Source organism: Thunnus thynnus, chromosome 15 (genome assembly GCF_963924715.1).
Source record: "Thunnus thynnus chromosome 15, fThuThy2.1, whole genome shotgun sequence".
NCBI classification, from domain to species: domain Eukaryota; kingdom Metazoa; phylum Chordata; class Actinopteri; order Scombriformes; family Scombridae; genus Thunnus; species Thunnus thynnus.
In genome coordinates this window covers 20500498-20518536 of record NC_089531.1, presented here as the reverse complement: position 1 = coordinate 20518536, position 18039 = coordinate 20500498, and positions in this window count along the sequence as shown.

The window sequence follows — 18039 nt, the reverse complement described above, 5'->3', positions numbered from 1 at the left end:
CAGGACTTCGTCTATATGGTGCTCTATAGTGGCAGGATAGGCAAGGCAACCAGGGTCTATCTGGACTCTGCACGGCTCCTGCATTATAGAGTTCACCAGAGGGTCAAAAGTGTCACCACATACATCACAGCTGTAGCAGAACAGCACACACCGTTGCCATGGTGATCAGCCATTTTTTCCCCCGCTGTGCTAAGCCAAACAGTGGTGGGTGGGTGCTGAGATACGAGAAAAGACAAAAAGGATTGTGCGCCTGGTCTTGTGTATGTTTCAGTATGTGTATGCAAAGTGAGTGTGTTTATTTGTCCAGGCGTATTTCTGTTACTGCTAAAGAGACACATGTGTGCCTTCCTTGTTTGGTTGGACTATCTGTGGTCTCAGCTGTACTCATCAGGAACACTGTGCAACAATAGCTAAGGTGCCCGCGGTGGGAGCTGCACAGTGTGATAAAACTGGCAAAATGACGGTGTCAGAAGCTCCACTGAACATAATCAGGCTGTGGTAGATGGGCTCGGCTGTTGGGTTTGGGACTATAAGTCTGGCGATTAAACATGCATGGGGAGAATCCTTCATCACAGGCGAAACAAAGCCGCCCTGCCCTTCCCACGTGTTCCAACATCGCCATGGAAAAAGCCTGTTTCCTTGGCAACCAAACTGGCTCTCTTTGTCACAGGAATGGGGAAGGAGGAGGAGGAGGAGGAAGGGGAGGAGGGTGAGCGGAGCAGAGGCATGACACTCCACGCTGACCTCCACCTGACCTCTAGGTGAACATGCCCCATTGGTTTCCTGCTCTCCTGGAGGGAACGTTGTGATTGGTCGTTGTTTCCAAATCATGTTTCCTTGCTTGAGTTGAAAAATCCTACATATAAAATTCATTTTTTTAGTTTGACGACGACTCAGCGTTGAGTTATAACAAACACTTACAATGTTTCTGTTCAAAATATCTTATCAAGTCCACACAGTTGCAGGTTAAGAGGGAAGGACATTTACATCGGCTGTCATTATCCCACACTGGTCGACATCTTTTCTTCTACTGCCCCCAGTGGCAGAGTGTTAGGCCAGTGAAGGTGAAACGGAGAAAGGCAGAATGAAAGAGAAATGACTCAAGGCTAGGAAATGGAGGATGCAGTTCAGAAAGCATAGTGGTGAGAAAAAGACAATGGCTTGTTAATACAGGCAGCCAGACAAAGAGAGGAAGGGAGACAAAGTGAGACGCCGCTTTTATGTCGACCCATGGCTGCACCCATCGCAAAAGGCTGGTACTCTAGCTATAATGTTAACAGAGTGTTTCCCTAATGGGCTTAATGACATATGGAGCACAGATTGCAGCAGGAGCCGGTTCACTTTGAAACCGCTGTCGCCTCCCTCAGGGCTTCACAAGCAGTACATTATGAAGACGTGGTGACTAAGGACACAGGTCATGTCTGGTTAACTTTAATGGTTATCAGATAATAACTGACAGGATCTTTTCCTGACCTGGGGTGTCTTTGCAGCTGACTGTAAATGACTCACAACAGGTGTTTTACTTTCTCTTTTTCACATCGCAGAAAACCACACAGATGAAATGCAAAAGATCACTTCTTAAAACAATCATTATCTAAGACACCGCATGATGATACGCCTTCTTTCGTAAATTCGTGCCACTGGCCCGTATGACATCTCCCTAAGCATCTCCCCACGGCATATCACCCGCCATTTTGTTTCAATTTGTTCCCATCACCAGTATCTCTTCCTCCTCTCAGTTCCTTTAGTCTGTCCACATCTCACTTGTCGTCTGGCCGTCATCTTCTCTTGGACTGTTACTGATGATATCGGATTGCTGTGGGCTCTACAGCGCTGGAAAGTGGAGCTAATGGGCTTTCAAATGCTTTATTGTGAATGCAACTTGTCAAGAGGAGAGAGATAGGATCAGATTTGATTAGGAGGCGGAGGGAGGGAGTGGGGGGTGGCAGAATGAAATGTATTTAAAAACAGAGGGTATATTGTGTGTTTTTCTGCATGTCTGTGCTTGTGAGAGAAAGACCAAATAAAAACTAAGTAAGCTTATATTTAGCTAAATTTACTACTTTGCAACAACCTTATTAGATGCCCTTGGATCATCCTTATCTCTGGAAGTCTTTTCATCCCTGCTCTAATTCTCCTTCCCCTTTCTCTCCAGGTTCCCTATTCACATATGCATCCCTCCCCAGCGGAGGAGAGAGTAACACTGCCTCTTTTGGCTGGATGCGGTAAATGTGTTCCTCTCTGGCAGATGAATGATGTCAAACAGACATATTTATATTCATTTAGGACTGAGGAGGAGGAGGAGAACCCATCTGTAACGGATGTGATAGGAACCGATACGTGCGAGTGTGCATGCATTTAGGTGTGTGTCTATGTGTGTGTTTGTGTGTGCGTGCACACGCGTGTTTGAGCATGTGTTCCATCGTTTGTGATAAATGAATCGTGCATTTGTGTGAGTTGATACCGGGTTTGTGGATTTGAGGAGTGCGTGTACAGCTTGTGTGTGTTTGTGTGTGTGTGTGTGCATCTGTGTGCAAGCGAGGTCATTCCCCGGTCACTCGTTCAGGCTGTGTGATGAATGAAGAGGAGAGGTGCCTGCAAAGCCGAAGAGATTTGGGAGAAACATTGTTCCACAGGGTTAAAAATGGTCTTGTGTTGTGCCAGAGGCTGAGGGAATGTTACTAAAAAAAATGTAAGACTGCAATTTAAGTAGATGTTCATCATGTCAGATGTTTAATATCAAGCCCCGCAAAGTAATAAACTAATAAAATATTCATATTAGTCATTTGATTGTTCAAATTTGCTCAGTGAGAAATTTTAGCAAGCAAACGAAGAATCCAAAAAAAGAATCTTTGTCCATTTCTTTCCTTCTTTCCACCAGGAGAAGCGAGATGGAAGCAGTTGTGTTTGGCTTGGACGGCAGACTGGTGGGGTCAAAGACATCTGACTCAACCAGGAAGTATCAGGTTGCAGTCTACAGGAAGTCAGTGGACCAAACAGGAAGGACTATACGCAGACGAGGCTACTGAAAGCCAGCAGCATTCAAAGCCAAGCGTGTCTGTCAGCATGGGGCCAAACAAATAGATTACGTATGTGTGTCTGAGTGTGAGTGCAAGTAAATTTGCATCAAATATTGAGGGAGAAAAATCAAAATCTTCTTTTTAAATCAAAGTATTCAGACTGACAGTATAACTAATGCAAAGTGAGTAAAAGAGTGATCATTTATGAGGGCAGCTCTGATGATGAGGAACTGCTGATGTGTGTGTGTGTGTGTGTGTGTGTGTGTGCGCGCGCGCCTACATCCAAATGTATGTGTATGTCTGAGAATATGTGCTTGGGACAGTGTGGTCAGGCAGAAGTGCATTGTGGGATCGATGTCCACACCTCGTCCTAAATTATTCATCCTGTCAGCTGGCCTGTCCACCATCGCCGTGGAAACCGCTGACCAAGAGCTTTACCCTACATCCCAACGGATTCACCTCTTCATCCCCTCCTCGGCCCTCACTTCCTCCTTTCTCTCTCTCTCTCTCTCTCTCTCATTAGCTCCTCTGTGATTCACTAATTTACAGCCTCTCTCGCCCTCACTCCTACTTCCAGTCTCCCTTACTTCTCCAATCTTTTCATCTGTCTTTCTTCTACTCCCATTATTCAGTATATCTGTCTTCCTCATTAGTCCTGAACTTCCACTGACTCACTTTCTATTTCTTTCCCTCTTTCTTTAATCCTCCTCTTTCTCTCCCTGTCTTTCCCCGCTCTGACATTCTCTCCTCTGTTAGCCGCGTGTTGCTGACTAAGATTATAATGTGTTGCCTTTGTAGGATGTTTATATTTGTGCTTTTGAAGTCTGCCCCAGTGGCCTCTTGGAAGACAGCCATAATCCTAGTGAGCCGCCAGAGGTTGTTCAGCATGTGTGTGTGTGTGTGTGTGTGTGTGTGTCTATTCATCTTCATACATGTGTGAACGCGTGTGTGCACATGATCAACTCCGAGTGCAGTGTGTGTGTGCGTGAGCGTGTGAGTGTGATTCAGTAATTGTGACATGGCTCATACATCATGGCCAGAGCCCGTTTGATTACAAGCGGAGGGGCCCGGTGATTAATTGTTGGATTCAGCTTCCTGGCCCGAGTTGTGACACTCGGTCACAGAGCATCTGTACTGACACACCCCCCTAGCCCCACTGCCCTGCTCCAGCGTACCCCCATACCGCCTACACCCCTACACACACACACCCAAACACCCCCTGCCTTCCCCTCAATTCCTCCCTAGCACTCCATTACCTTCTGCCCTCCTCTCGCCTCCTGCTGCACAACACACACCTTGCCTTTTCCTTTCTTTCCTCCTCATCTTGTTCTGTTTTATCTTAGCCTTACCCTCCCACTCGATTCCCCCTCTTCCCCACCTCCAGTCCAACCATATATCTTGTCTTTACCACTTTGCACTCCCCACCTCTGCACTTTCTCATCTTGCTCCTCTCCCCTAACCTTTCTTTTTCAAGCCATTCTGTGCAACCCACAGCTTCATATTAACCAAAGCCCATTTTGATCTTATCACCTTTAGCCTTGCTGTTTCCCCTTTTCCACAAGCTTCCACCCTTCCATCCCCTCTCTTCCTCTGTATATATATATATATGTGTGTGTGTGTGTGTGTGTGTGTGTGTGTGTGTGTACCACACTAGCCCCTTCCCCTAATCTGATTCCGCCCCCCTCTAAATGTATCTTAGCTCCCTGATGCACACACAAGCAATCATACTTGCAAGTTATCCCATAAAACATGCACACCCACACACGCATGTGTGCACACACACACACACACACACACACTTTACTGCCTAGCCAAAAACCTTTTCTCTACTTCCAGTATCTAAAATCATCTCCAGCTCTCTCCACCTGCCAGTAAAGGTCATGTGATTCAGGTCCCTGATGCCCAAAGCAGCCTTTAATCCTAGAAGCAAGCAACCTTGAAGCCAAACCAACTGCCCTTTTGTGCCTCAAATATGGTACCAAAAACTGAAATACTTGGAATTGTATCAAGTGGTTTTTAAACCAGGACTTGTGCTTACCTCTTGAGCCAAGTCTAATAGTATTTTTTTAAATGAGGGTCTAGTTGTTTAAATCAACATTTCTATAGTGATCTTGTACTTTATGTGCACATCATGAAATTGTTGTTTTATAATTTCTATTATGACTATGTATTTTTAATATTATTATAAGAACAAAAATTCCAAAATTAATTAACAAGATTAAAAATTAGCACTCGAATAGTGATGGTAGGAAACATACATTTAAATGATAATCCTGCTGTCATTGTATTATTCTTATTCTTTTTTTTTTTTTTTTTTTTTTTTTTTTTTTTAATTGTCAACAAATCCCAGTGCCAACCAATGCACCTCCTAAATTCTCAGAACTGCCAGTGGCACTCACCCAAAGCCCACTGGCTACTCAGTTCATAAATCTTTACAAATGGGTCACGAATGTATAGTTTCATTTTTCGAAAACAGTGTTTCCTAAGCCGTTGCTGAAATTTCACATTGTACATTATAAATATGATGAACACAAACCACAGGCACTTTCTAGATTTTGAGCAGCTGACTACAGCTACTGGAGAGTGAATGGGAAAGCTCCTGATAAATTAACACACACATGACTCATGAATAAACCAGGAATAAAATAAAATCTGGAACAATTCTAAGGTAGTTTTAAGTTATTCCATGGAAACAGAGAAAATGTGTGTTAGTATAGGTTCTGGTGTCGTGGGCTCTGCACATGCACAACAAGACCGCTGCTGAAAAAAATCCTAAAGGAAACACTGAAAAAGGATAAATAAATTCTTTAAGCAGCTGGGCAATGTTGTTTTTTTACTCACATTACTCAAACAGGAGTAAATAATGCATTTGTTGCAGATCTATTTTCAGCTGCAGATTTGGAGAGCTAGCTTGATATTTATGATTTGTATGTGGCATCAACTCAAAATAAACTGCAGTGCCCATGTTCACTGTATTGAAGGAACATGTCACCCAGTGCCACAGTAAGTGACACCCATGTTAGAATGGCATGTGACATGTTAGTGACATCTTAGCTACACAGAGAGTACTCGTTTGGAGGATCTGTTGATTTTGGTCTTCTAATGGAATTTGTTAACAACAAAGAACAAAAAAACAAAACAAAACAAAAAAAACACGTCCTTTAAGACAGGAGAAAAGATTTGAGAGTTATGATATGAGGAAAATAAGGAGACATTGTGAGGAAGTGAGAGATGCAGGATAAGAGTCAATCGGAAACAAAGGAAGCGAATCTGTGAGTGTGAGCAAGCAAGCTAGTGAGCAGCAGAGACTCTGTGTGTGTGTGTGTGTGTGTGTGTGTGTGCGTGTTCCCCTGGCTCTCACCTCCATGTGGTATCAGGATGAGGGATGGCCCTGCCAGCGATCAGGCCAAGCCTGGACTCAAGCTCCGCACAAGGATTCCCTGCTGAAACCATTAGTCTGGGCATTAAACACCATTAGAGTGTGTGCGCGCACACACACACACACACACACAATTCACACACACACACTCAGGGTGTAAGTACTTCACCACAACTCTCTGCACACAAAAATATACATCCATGGTACGAATGTGTGGTTGCATGCCCACACACACACACATTGGAGGCATACACACACACACACACACAGACACACACACCATTAGAACAGAGAGCGGAGGAGAGTGACTGCCAGAAAGATTGGCTGAAGCTGAAGGGAGTGATGGGATTGGAGAGCTGCACAGAGAAAGAACGATAAAGAAAGGAGGGATGGGAGATATAGAGTGGAGCATGGAAGGGCGTTGAAAATCCACTTTTCCTTTAATGTCTCATTTCTCTTGCCATCATCTACTCTATTTTCCTTTTCTAATACATAATTAATTAACGACAAGTAAGAAATTAATTTCCTGGATGTCAAGGTTTTTTTTTGTGTAGGCTTACCTCATCTTTTCTCCACACTGTACATGAATGGTTCTTTCAAATCTGTATGTGTTTTTATTACCTGTTTCTGTATGTATGTGTGTGGTTATGCGTGTCTGTGTTCTCATGTTGCACGCTGGAGCGAGCGTGTCCCCAGCAATCCAGGTGTAATTGGGTTAGTGACAACCAGGACAATGTGACACCTGCAGGTCTCAGCTGTGCTTCTCCCTGCTGAACTGGCCTGGAGTCAGCTGGAGCTCTGTCATCTGGACTGGCCTCAGCTGAAATGGCCATTCTGGGACCGATCCAGGGTTAGAGGCTCCACTAGGCACAACACAAATATCAGTCCAAATCCTAACCTTTTTTTGTCTTTTTGCCCGACAGGAACAACAATAAAGGACAGAGAAAGAGATTATGTGACATGCCTTTTAGAGTATTAAAACTGTGGCAGAGTAAAACATGTATCTTAAGAAAAAAAAGACCTTTGTTGCAAATAAGGACAGCTTCTTTTCAGACTTATTCACGTGCACTTTTAAATCATAAAGTGGAGCTATAGTTGAGAGTCGAGTTTGGTGGTTTGCTAGCATTTCGTTTTTACTTTCCCAACACATACTTAGCACACTGTAGCTGTCTCTTTTTGACTCAATTTAAATATGGTGGTGGGGCGGGATGTGTAAGCTTCATAGGATGTGATTTGTACTGGAGCCAGGGGAACTAAAATGCACTGTCTGTCTGACCTGCTGCATGCGCGGTTGCCCTATCACTAAACTATATGCTATTGTTGCTCTTTTTGCTAACGCTAAATGGAGAAAACTACCAAGCCTTTCTGAGTGGATAATCAAGACAACATCTTGATCCATCTGAGTAATGTGAGAAAGCATTTTGGATTTGACGCCTTAGATGTAAAAATGATGGATGAAAGTAAGGCCGTTGGCTGACTTAGAAAACTCTGGTATAACAATGTTAGCTAGTAACATGAGTGAGGAAGCAGAGGCATCAGGAATAAATGGAACAATGTTAATTCTACAACATAGGTTAGCATTACACTACGTGAGATGTGTTCAAATTAATTCCAACAAATTACTTGTTAGTTCAAATTCATTCAAACTTCTTTTGTTGTCTTTTAAGTAGACAGACATAGTTATAGATGGGAAAACTGCACACTCAGAGCCATGATCTATTTATCTTTGTTTTGACAAACCTCCGAAAAGTTGTCCATTTGTTGAAATAAATGCATCAGAGTTAAGAGTGTGTTTTTTTTTTTAAGTGACAGCCATTATACACAGAAGCTTCATATTTGGTGCCCTGTCATATTTAATCTAAACAAACTTAGAGCTTTCATGAAGCTTTCATGCTCAGTTGATAGTAAGGGTACCAGCAGTTCAGCAGCAGCTGTGACAAACAGCCTGTACTGTGTAGCTGATTCTCAGACTTCTGTTCATCTATTGCCCAGTTTAGGTTTGTTTTTCATTTATATGCAAATTAATAAGTTGTGTGAAATATGACTGCATTAACCATTATCTACATAGTGAATTATCAACTCACATCTTGTTGCTTCATTCTATACATCAAATGAAAAACAAACCAGCTTTTACTGAACAAAATCCTAAATAAATGGCTCCTCTCTGAGAGGCATCTTCTGGCCTGAGTGTTATTGACAATTATCACACACAGTCATGCACAAAATGCAGCAAATAAACGCTGCTGGTGTGTGACAGTTTCCCGGATGCCCCTCTCCTCTCATCAGGCTGAACTTGTGATCACAGACTGATATCATCACACAAACGTCTTCCTGTCACATCGGATTTCTGCTGTTCATGTCTGAGAACTGTCTCTCTAGGCCCGAGTGGCGGCAGACCATGCTAACCAGCGCGACGCCATCGGAAGCTAATAAATCATCTGCGGTTTTATTTCAGATTCATTCGGACCGTAATGAAGACGCGACGGGCCTTGGGCCGTAACCGACGGCGACAGGGTGACACTGATGAATGGCTGAAGGTGCGTTCTCTACAGTCGGTAGGAGAGGGACGACTGTCAGACTGCAACAGTGCAGTGTGTGTCTAAGTGTGTGTTAGATCACAAGATAGGCGTATAAATAGTGTTAGCATCAAACATATATAAATATCATATATTACTGAGCATGTGGATACAAGGACCAGTAAACACAGTAATAAATACAAATATCAACATTGCCATCAACTCTATCATTATCATCATCATCATCATCCTAACAACTGTCCCGGAGGGGTGGTAGGCTCCATAGATATAAAAACATTTTTACATCCATGTGAGGCCCTCCGGAAACTACTAGTATTGTTTTGGGGCAGGCATATTGCAGATACGGATACGTGGTGTTGACAGTGTGCCATAGATGTGCGCAGTAAGGCGGTGTTTCATATTGATGTATTTCTCTACACTGAGTTGAAATGAAACAAACGTACATATATTAGTTAAATAAATATTAACGCCAGCTTTGCGAGCCTATCACGTGTGAGCTTATCGCGCTTCCGCTATCTTGCTAGTATAAGTTACATTTGTTTTTATTTGTTTCTTTCCAAAGGGGTGGGGGGTCCTGCTGGTGGGGTGGACTGCCCCTCAAAGGCAATGGTGGGGGAAACATTGCAGGTCTGTATTTATATTCTGGGGCTCTACTGCTATATCTTTGTATGATTTACAGTTTTAAAAAACTCCTTATTTATCTTGTTTTAGCTCATGTTTCTTTAAGACATGCTCAATCCGAGCAGCCCACTCTGCTCTGATTGGCCAGCTCCCAGAAGCTGCCCCTTAGCAGACTTCAGGCGGCTATGGAGGCTACGTAATCAAACAATAGTAGTTGGTTTCACTTTTTTTTCTTGTTCTTTACTTGATATAGAAACTTCTCAAATACATCCATACATGTTTGAGCCTGAATCCAATCTGAAATATGCAAGTGGACAACGTGAAAAAACCCATGGAACAACCTTAGCAACAAAGGCGTGAACAATGTGATGTCATCATCAGGAGGAAGTAGAAGTAACATTGCCTGAGGTTTTGACTTGCAATGAGCATATTACAAAGGTTCAACTCAACTTTGGACCTTTGACCATGTTTAATGGACATCCAACATCATAACAGTATAAAAATAACAAAAAGTATGATATGTCCCCTTTAACCGTCCATTGTGAGTCCAACAATGTTATAAGAGTGTAATGCTAAATTGGAACACTCTTTTAACATTCACTAATCATCATCATCATCATCATCACCTTTATCACAATCACTATCACCTTCACCACCATTACCAGGATTATTATCATCACCATCACACCTTTGACTTCTCCTCCTCACTGTGTTGGCATTCCCATCACTCTCTCCATGTTGCTGTACTCTATTACACTGACTCTGTTTTGATAGCGTGCTCTTTCTGTGTGTCATCACAGTCCTCTCTGTCAGCCAAGGACAAATCGACTGAGCCAACTCAATGCTTCAAGCCTGGCAGCTTCCAGTCATCTTGTCAATCAATGAATCCATACGAAGCTTGTCTCATCCGGCCCTGACACAGTGTAGCACAGCACTTTGTGAAGAGCACAGAAAGACATGTAAACATCATACACAACACTATGGCAGCAAGGGTGATAAAGTTCTCACCCTGTAAATGTTGGGGAAGCTACTATGAAAACATAAAGTACACTACTAATTAGTCTGGAAATACAACAGAAACAGTTGTGATATAGCAAAGCCCCAGTGCTTTCTGTAGCTTCTATGTTTCGGAAAAATCATCGATAATGTAAATATAACAAGTAAGTTTGAGTCAAAATATAACCTAAAAGTCATCAAATGTTTCCAATGTGCTCCTTCACAGAGGATGGCAGCTATAGCCCGCTAGATTCACACCAGTTACAATGGATTCTAATAGCACCCATACACAGAAAAAGACCATAAAACATATCAAAACCTCCACAGAAACTTCTCAACCATTCCCACAACGTAATCAACTTGTCTTCTGTTTATCCGCAAGTCGCAAATGTTTGAATGACTCTTTACTTCACCAATAAATTTGTAAACGGGCTGCTTCCTCTGGAGCTTTAGAGCTATGAGGAGGCAATGGTGCAACATGGAAAAAGAGTTCTAAGTGTAACCCTGTTGAGGAGAAACGCAGACTGTTTGGAACACATTAAACATAACTGATTACAGCAGACCATGATGCTTCTCCTCGAACTGCTAACGTCCTGAAGTTTCCACTGGTTGCTTGGCAACTGGTCCTGACAAAGAAATAAGCTGTGTCTCAATTCAGTGGTCGCATCCTTCAAAGGCTGCATTTGAAGAACGAATGCATCACAGCAGCGTGATCAAGGCTGTCCCATTTTGAAGGCTCCTTCAAATGTGGCCGAGAAATGCAGCCTTCTTTTTCCGAATTTGGAGGATCCAAAGGATGGATCCTTTGCGACCTACCTGGCCCAGAATGTATGTTGCACCAACCAGCAGCAATATGGGAGAGATTTTGAGCCAGGCTAAGCTGTTGTAATTTTCGCTGTAGAACTGTTAATATGTCACTTTATTAAGTTTTAATGTTTTTTCTGGCAAGAAAGTAACCATTTAAATTCCCAATATGTGGTTAGTTTATCCAAATAGCGCCTATTTGGAAATTTGCTCCAACATTTTCAGAGATATGAGGAGCTGCTGGTCGGGTGAGACCAGCTGGTCATCTAGCAGCCCGACTCCTGAGATGATCAGCCGGTCAATGTCCGTCATCATCCCTGGAAGAACATGATCCGATGAACTGGCTCTAATGTTTCTGTAGCATTTTGGTTTATGATATAATTCCTTTTGGAAGATAAATGTTGGTCTCACAGATTAAATCTAACACTTGTAGCTGTCACATTAGTTTGTCTGGATGTAAAGTGAAGCTTCATGTTTTTACTGGACGGAACAACAGTGCTGCTTCTGGGGCTCTGTATGTACAGATGTCACCACATTTACATAAATATAAATGTATTAAAATGAACAGATAAGGCTATATTAAATTTTGTTTTATTTTATTAAGCTACATAACAGTTTGGATTTTTATTATAGCTACATTACAGACTAAATAACATCATTTACTGCATCTCTCTGTCAATGAGGTTATTCTTTGTAAGAAAAAAAAGTGTCAGTGGAGCTTTGAGTTGATTATTTTGTCACACCACAGTCAGGTAGTTGTGTTGAAGCTGAACTGAAGCTGAACTGGTGCTGTCAGCAAGTACGCTGCTGTTCCAATTGCAGAATAACCGCACTGTGTCCTCCCATCCTCGGAAGCCAAAGCCACTTAAGAGAAAGAGAAAGAAAGAGGATGAGCTTCTTCAGCTTGTGAAGGAAGACATGAGGTTGCAGAGAGAGGCAAAGGAGAGGAGAGCAGACAGAGAATGGACAGGCTCTTCTCTCTACTTGAAAGATTAGTTGAAAAATAAAAAATGTTGAATGAATGAACTGAAATAAAGTAATTATTAAATAAGCTACTTTTTTCATTTACAGTGGTCTTTACAACTATTTACAACATAAAGTACATAAGAAGTGGAATAACAGGGTGTCTGGAGGTTGTTAAAAAGTCTTACATTCGATTTTATAAATATTAGGCTTTAGGAAATGTGTTTATGTATATTTTGGTTCAGCTGAGCAGGGAGTCCCTGTTGCTGCTGGACCTGGATGGGCTGCCACAATAATAAAACTAAAATTTCTGGCTCCATTTCTACTAACTGTGTCCTCATTGTCAACTGAAGTTGTCAAAGTTGCTAGACGGCAGGAGTGGCGCTTCATGATGCAAGCGTAAGGGCGGGAACAGCTGGTGACGCAACTAGGAAATCCTTCGTAGACCTGACCATCTCATTTAACAACGCTTGGGTCGCTACAGTTTTGCACATAACCCCCATAAAATGGCAAAATGTTGTACACATAAAAATACAATTTTATGGATTAAATAAACTGGATAAAATCATGTGCATTAGTGAGCTTTAGATTTACTGCTACCTTTAGACAGAGCCAGGCCAGCTGTTTCCACCTGTTTCAAGACTTTCTGCTAAGCTAAGCTGACTGCCTGCGAGCTGTATATTTACTGCACAAACACGTGGTGGTATCAATCTCCTCATCTCTCTTGGCAAGAAAGCAAATAAACATATTTCTAAACTATTCCTTTCAGTTAGTTAAACAAGATATGGGGAAAAACTGTTTTATGTTAATGACTAAGAGTACATTCACACTAAGCGGACTAGGACTGAAAATGTATCTTTTCCTGTATCTTAACATGGCTTTTCAAACGCTCTCCAGAGTGGATAAATCTTTTTGTCCCCTCTGACCCTGTGTGTATTTTGTCAGATGACTCTGAGATCATAGAATCATGATTTGATCAGTGCCTCAATCGAACAGCCAGGTTAATATGTAACATTTAGAGGCCGAAATCAAATCACACTTTTATGCTTGTTCTGTTGTCTGGCAACAGAAACAGAAAAATATGTCAATGAGAACAACTAAATCATAAGTTTGACAATAATAAAGCACAGTTTAGATTATGACGGAGCTCAGGAGGTGTGTTTGTACCACTCCTTACCAGATGTTGCCTGTAATGCACAGTTTTTTTGTTCGCCTACTAAAATCGAGAAGAAGAGACTTAGCTGTTTTCCTGTTGCTCAGGCATTTCAGTGTTGATAGAGATCATTACAAAAATGACATGTTAGTGTGGAAGCATGTTTTCAAACCTAAACTGTATTTTCACATTTAGCCGACTTGGTGTCGACTGTAGTCCAAGACCGCCAACAATCTGTTTGTTCCTTCCTAAGGCAGTTCATCATGGAAAAGCAGACAAGGCCAGTTGCTGTCACATTTTAAACGGGATAACAGTTCTGCCTAGTTGGTTTTTCTTGCTTGTAAATTGTATTCCAGACCACTAAAGACCATTCGCAATAAGAAATGTCAATATCTGTTGGAAAATAAGCAATTCCAAGCCTTCGAGCTGTTAAATGCATTGTGGTATTTTTTTGCTGGGTGACTATTTATGTCACAGAAACATCAGAAACATAAGGGTATGTAAGGGCATATGCTTTTGCAGCTGTCTGTGTCTATAGTGTTGTGCACTATATTGTCAGTATGCATTCACTCCATCACACTGTCTCTCTAATTACTGCTGTTTGTCTGTGGTGAGACAACATGAAGGCATTTGGCCTCTCTGGCTGACAACCACCATGAAAGGACAGATAACATACTCCTCCTTTACGCAGGACTGGCACCATCTCTCTCCTTCCATCTTCATCACTCCCTCTCACACACTCTGTTACACTCCTTCACTCTGCCTCTCCATCCCCTTTCTACTCCTCTACAAAGCTGCCACTCAATCGCTGCAGAAATCTCTATCACAATCTCTTATCCAGTTATCTGCCCTGTCTTTCACTGTTCTCTCTCACTTTCTCCTCCACGTTTGTCCATGTGTCTTATGCTGCGTGCTCCCTCTGGCTCTAAATGAAAAGTTGTACTCTGTTTACCATATTTGCAGCACAGTTTAACAAGGTATTAGCATACCCTGTGGGTCTTTAAATTTTAGTTGTCATATGGGTGACAAACATACTTTCATACACGCATAACAAAAGCACACATGCATTTGCACACACACACACCTACAAGTGCACAGAGCTAGTTAATTAGAGCTCGAGGCCCTTCTCTCCTAACGAACCTGAGGGTAATTAAAGAGCCCCTGGACACGGGTGTGTCTGCAAGCTGCTTCTAATTAAGCCCCAGTGAGCTGATTTAGCTAATTAGCTAAAGGCTCGGTGTCAGACACCAAAGCATTCCAGCCCCCGCGGAACACAGGAAGTTACAATGTTCCCACATTGTCCCTGGCAACACTTCCATTTCCTGGGGCATTAATCACCAGAGTTACAACTGTCACCATAGTGACTGCCATGTGGGAATGGGGTGGGGGGGGACATACTGCGACCCTCAGGGTGAGAGGTGTGGACCATTCATGTTCAAGCTCTGGTCTTGAAGAGACCAATCACATGCTGAGTTCGAACCAAGCCAGCAAGGTGGAAGGGGAGGCTCTGGAAACATGTCATACAGTGTGATATTTGATATAAACATGTTCATTACCAAACAGCTAACGGTAAATACAATCATGACTGGACAATTTCTGCTTGATGTGGACAACAACTACTCATCAACTGATCATCTAAATCAGACAGACAGTTTTTAGTTTTAAATGAATACGGTTCATTTCAACTTGGGTTTCACTTTCATGGCGGCAACTGTTGGTTTTATTGATAACATCCAGCAATGTAACATACGATAACATACTCACCACAGTAATTTGCTGAGATCTCGGAGAGCAGCATAAGCATAAGTTAAAAGGTAAAACTATGACCCATACTGTTTGTTGTAAACATCCATCACACTTTAGAAATCCAATTTAATGGTTCAACTTTAACCTACCATACTTACCGTAGTCATGCACACTCAATTTCCGATTTACCTTCACATAAAGTGGAAGCTAATCTGATAAAAGCATAAGCATGTTTGTCTGATCATCTGAGCGCTCGTGTTTTTTCCCCCAGTGTATTTTTAGCAGTGTCACTGAGGTCTGAGATCAGAGCAATCACGTTGGTGAGTACAATGTTATCATACCCGACTGAAACAATGGCTGGGAAAATGGCTGAAAATAGAAATAGAAGTTGTTTAGATTACCTCCATTTATATAGAGCTTTTATCTAAAGCACCTCACAATTTTCCTCTCAGCCATTCACACACACATGCAAGCATAGCTATAAGTAGCCGGGAATCGAACCACCACCCCTACATCATCAATGGACAGTGGACGACCTGTTCCACCTGCTGAGCAACAGCCACTCTGATGTTAGGCTTGGCTGAATAAATATCACAGATTTACAATTTATATGAAAATTTAAAAGTTTTTAATCACATCTCATGGTCTTCTCCAGTGCACCATTTTCAAGGTCAAGAATGAACATGCTCATGCTTTTGTGCATAGTTTTTCAAGTACTTGCACAATGTAAATCAGTGGTTTGCTTATAGCTTTACAAATAAAGTTTATCACCTGTATTAAAAAGACAACGCGCAAAGTTGTGTCTGTCTTTTGCCTTGTGCATAATGTTACCTGCAGCCTTTCTCTGCTCACAGATGTCTGGCATGTGGCCCTGTTTGAAGACTAAAAGATTAAAAAGCAAGCAAAAATGTAGAGAGAGGGGAGTAGGTGCTGTTCTCATATCACAGGCATGTGGTAATATGGACTTGAAGGTTTCACAAGTCCTCCCGGAAATCACAAAAACTTCTAACATCCCAGCGTAGACGTTCATCTCGTTTCATCTGCCTCCTCCTCATTTTCATCTCTCCTTCTTTTCCTCTCTCTAGCGCTTGTCACCAATAACTCAGCTTCCAACTTCATAGCTGGAGCGCATTGGATCCCCATTCATTTCCGCAGCAGGAGAGGGAGAGCTGGCGTTGGCCACTAAGGCCCTGATCAATCATGATCTAGCACGACAGCTTGTATTAGAGATGGAGAGATGGAGGGACAGAGAGATAGAGAGGGAAAGTGGGGAATATAAGATATTCAGACATGGATATTTCTCTTTCGGAGATGCATGTGATTTGTCGACATGACCAGATGCGATCAGATGACGGTCAAAGGAAGAGTGAGAGGAGGAGGGACAGATGAAAAAAAAAAAAACACATCCCCGGCCCTGTTCGTTATTAAGAGATTAAATCCCATCTCTGACAGACTTGTCAGTGCGGGAGACAGAATCGAGCACGGCCGGTAATTTGACTAGTTCCCTATCTCCTCACCGCTCAGTTGGCTGATGACAGCCAGGCGACAGAGCGTTGAATATGCAAGATGTCTCTCCCTCTATCCCTCTAAACTCTACCGTCTACCTTGCTTGTGAGTGCTGTCATGGCTACCTCAGAGACATACACACACACACTTGCGCTCACAAAAATATATGTATGCACACACACAGCCCTGTGAAATGATCCATTTTCAACCATTTGCATTCTCACCAAGAGGTTTTGACCTCCCAGGATATTGACGGATGAAGCCTCGCAGGTTCATGTCCCACACATGTGCGGCAGCAGTTTATGTAGCAATAGAATTTCTCACTTTTAAGATATATCCCAGGCCCTTTTCTCTCAGTGAGTGTGTGTGTGTGTGTGTGTGTGTGTGTGTGTGTGTGTGTGTGCATCTCGACTGACAGTTCCTTTTAGCCTGATGTGCAGATCCTTCCAGCACACCCACAGTGAATTGGCCAGGTGTTATTTTAACACTCACTTTCGGAAGATGAACGAGGGATGTTTTCCTCCTCCTCTGCCTCCCTCTTCTCTTCCTCCCATCTCACACATTCTCATCCCTTTTTCTCTCCTTCCCTCCCAGTCCCATCCCTCCATTCGGAAAAGCCTGACCCAGTATTACGGTGACATTATGGGGCCACTTACCGCCCTGCTAAAATAAACCCCAGTGAAGGAGGTGTGTGACAGAACGGGGTTACAGCGTGCCATCGCGCAAATTAATCAAACAAATAAACGAGGATTTTAGACTTAAACAGGGAAGTTCTCTCCCTCCCTCCCTCGTCTTGCAGCCCCTGTTTGTTCTCATCTGCGCTCTGAGACACATGGACACTTGCAGATGAAAAGACACAAACATGCAGACGTGCATGCACACACACATGTATGCACAGCTACCTGCGCAGTCACAGGTGAGGTAGCACATAACTCCAAAGTCAGTCAGATATGAATGTTTGACATTCATCCACTCACTTCTTACTTCATTTTGTGTTGTTGGAGCTGTTTCAAAGCCTCAACTTCTTCACAGTCAGGTCATCTATTTCTCCGGACCAGATGTTTGCCCCTGCAGGCACTGATGTGTACTGACAAGCGGGGCTATACAATAAAAGACATTTGAACATTTCCAATTTTTTGTCAAGTGACCTATTTCCTATATCATTCCTGTCAAACTTGATACATTTCAATGCCTATTCTGTCAACAGATTGTAAAATGGTAAGCCCTATAACTCTGAAGTGCTAACAGGCATGACAACTGTAGCATCAATAATGAGCTTGCTGTATGACTGTATCTGTTTCTTTCCTTTTGTAG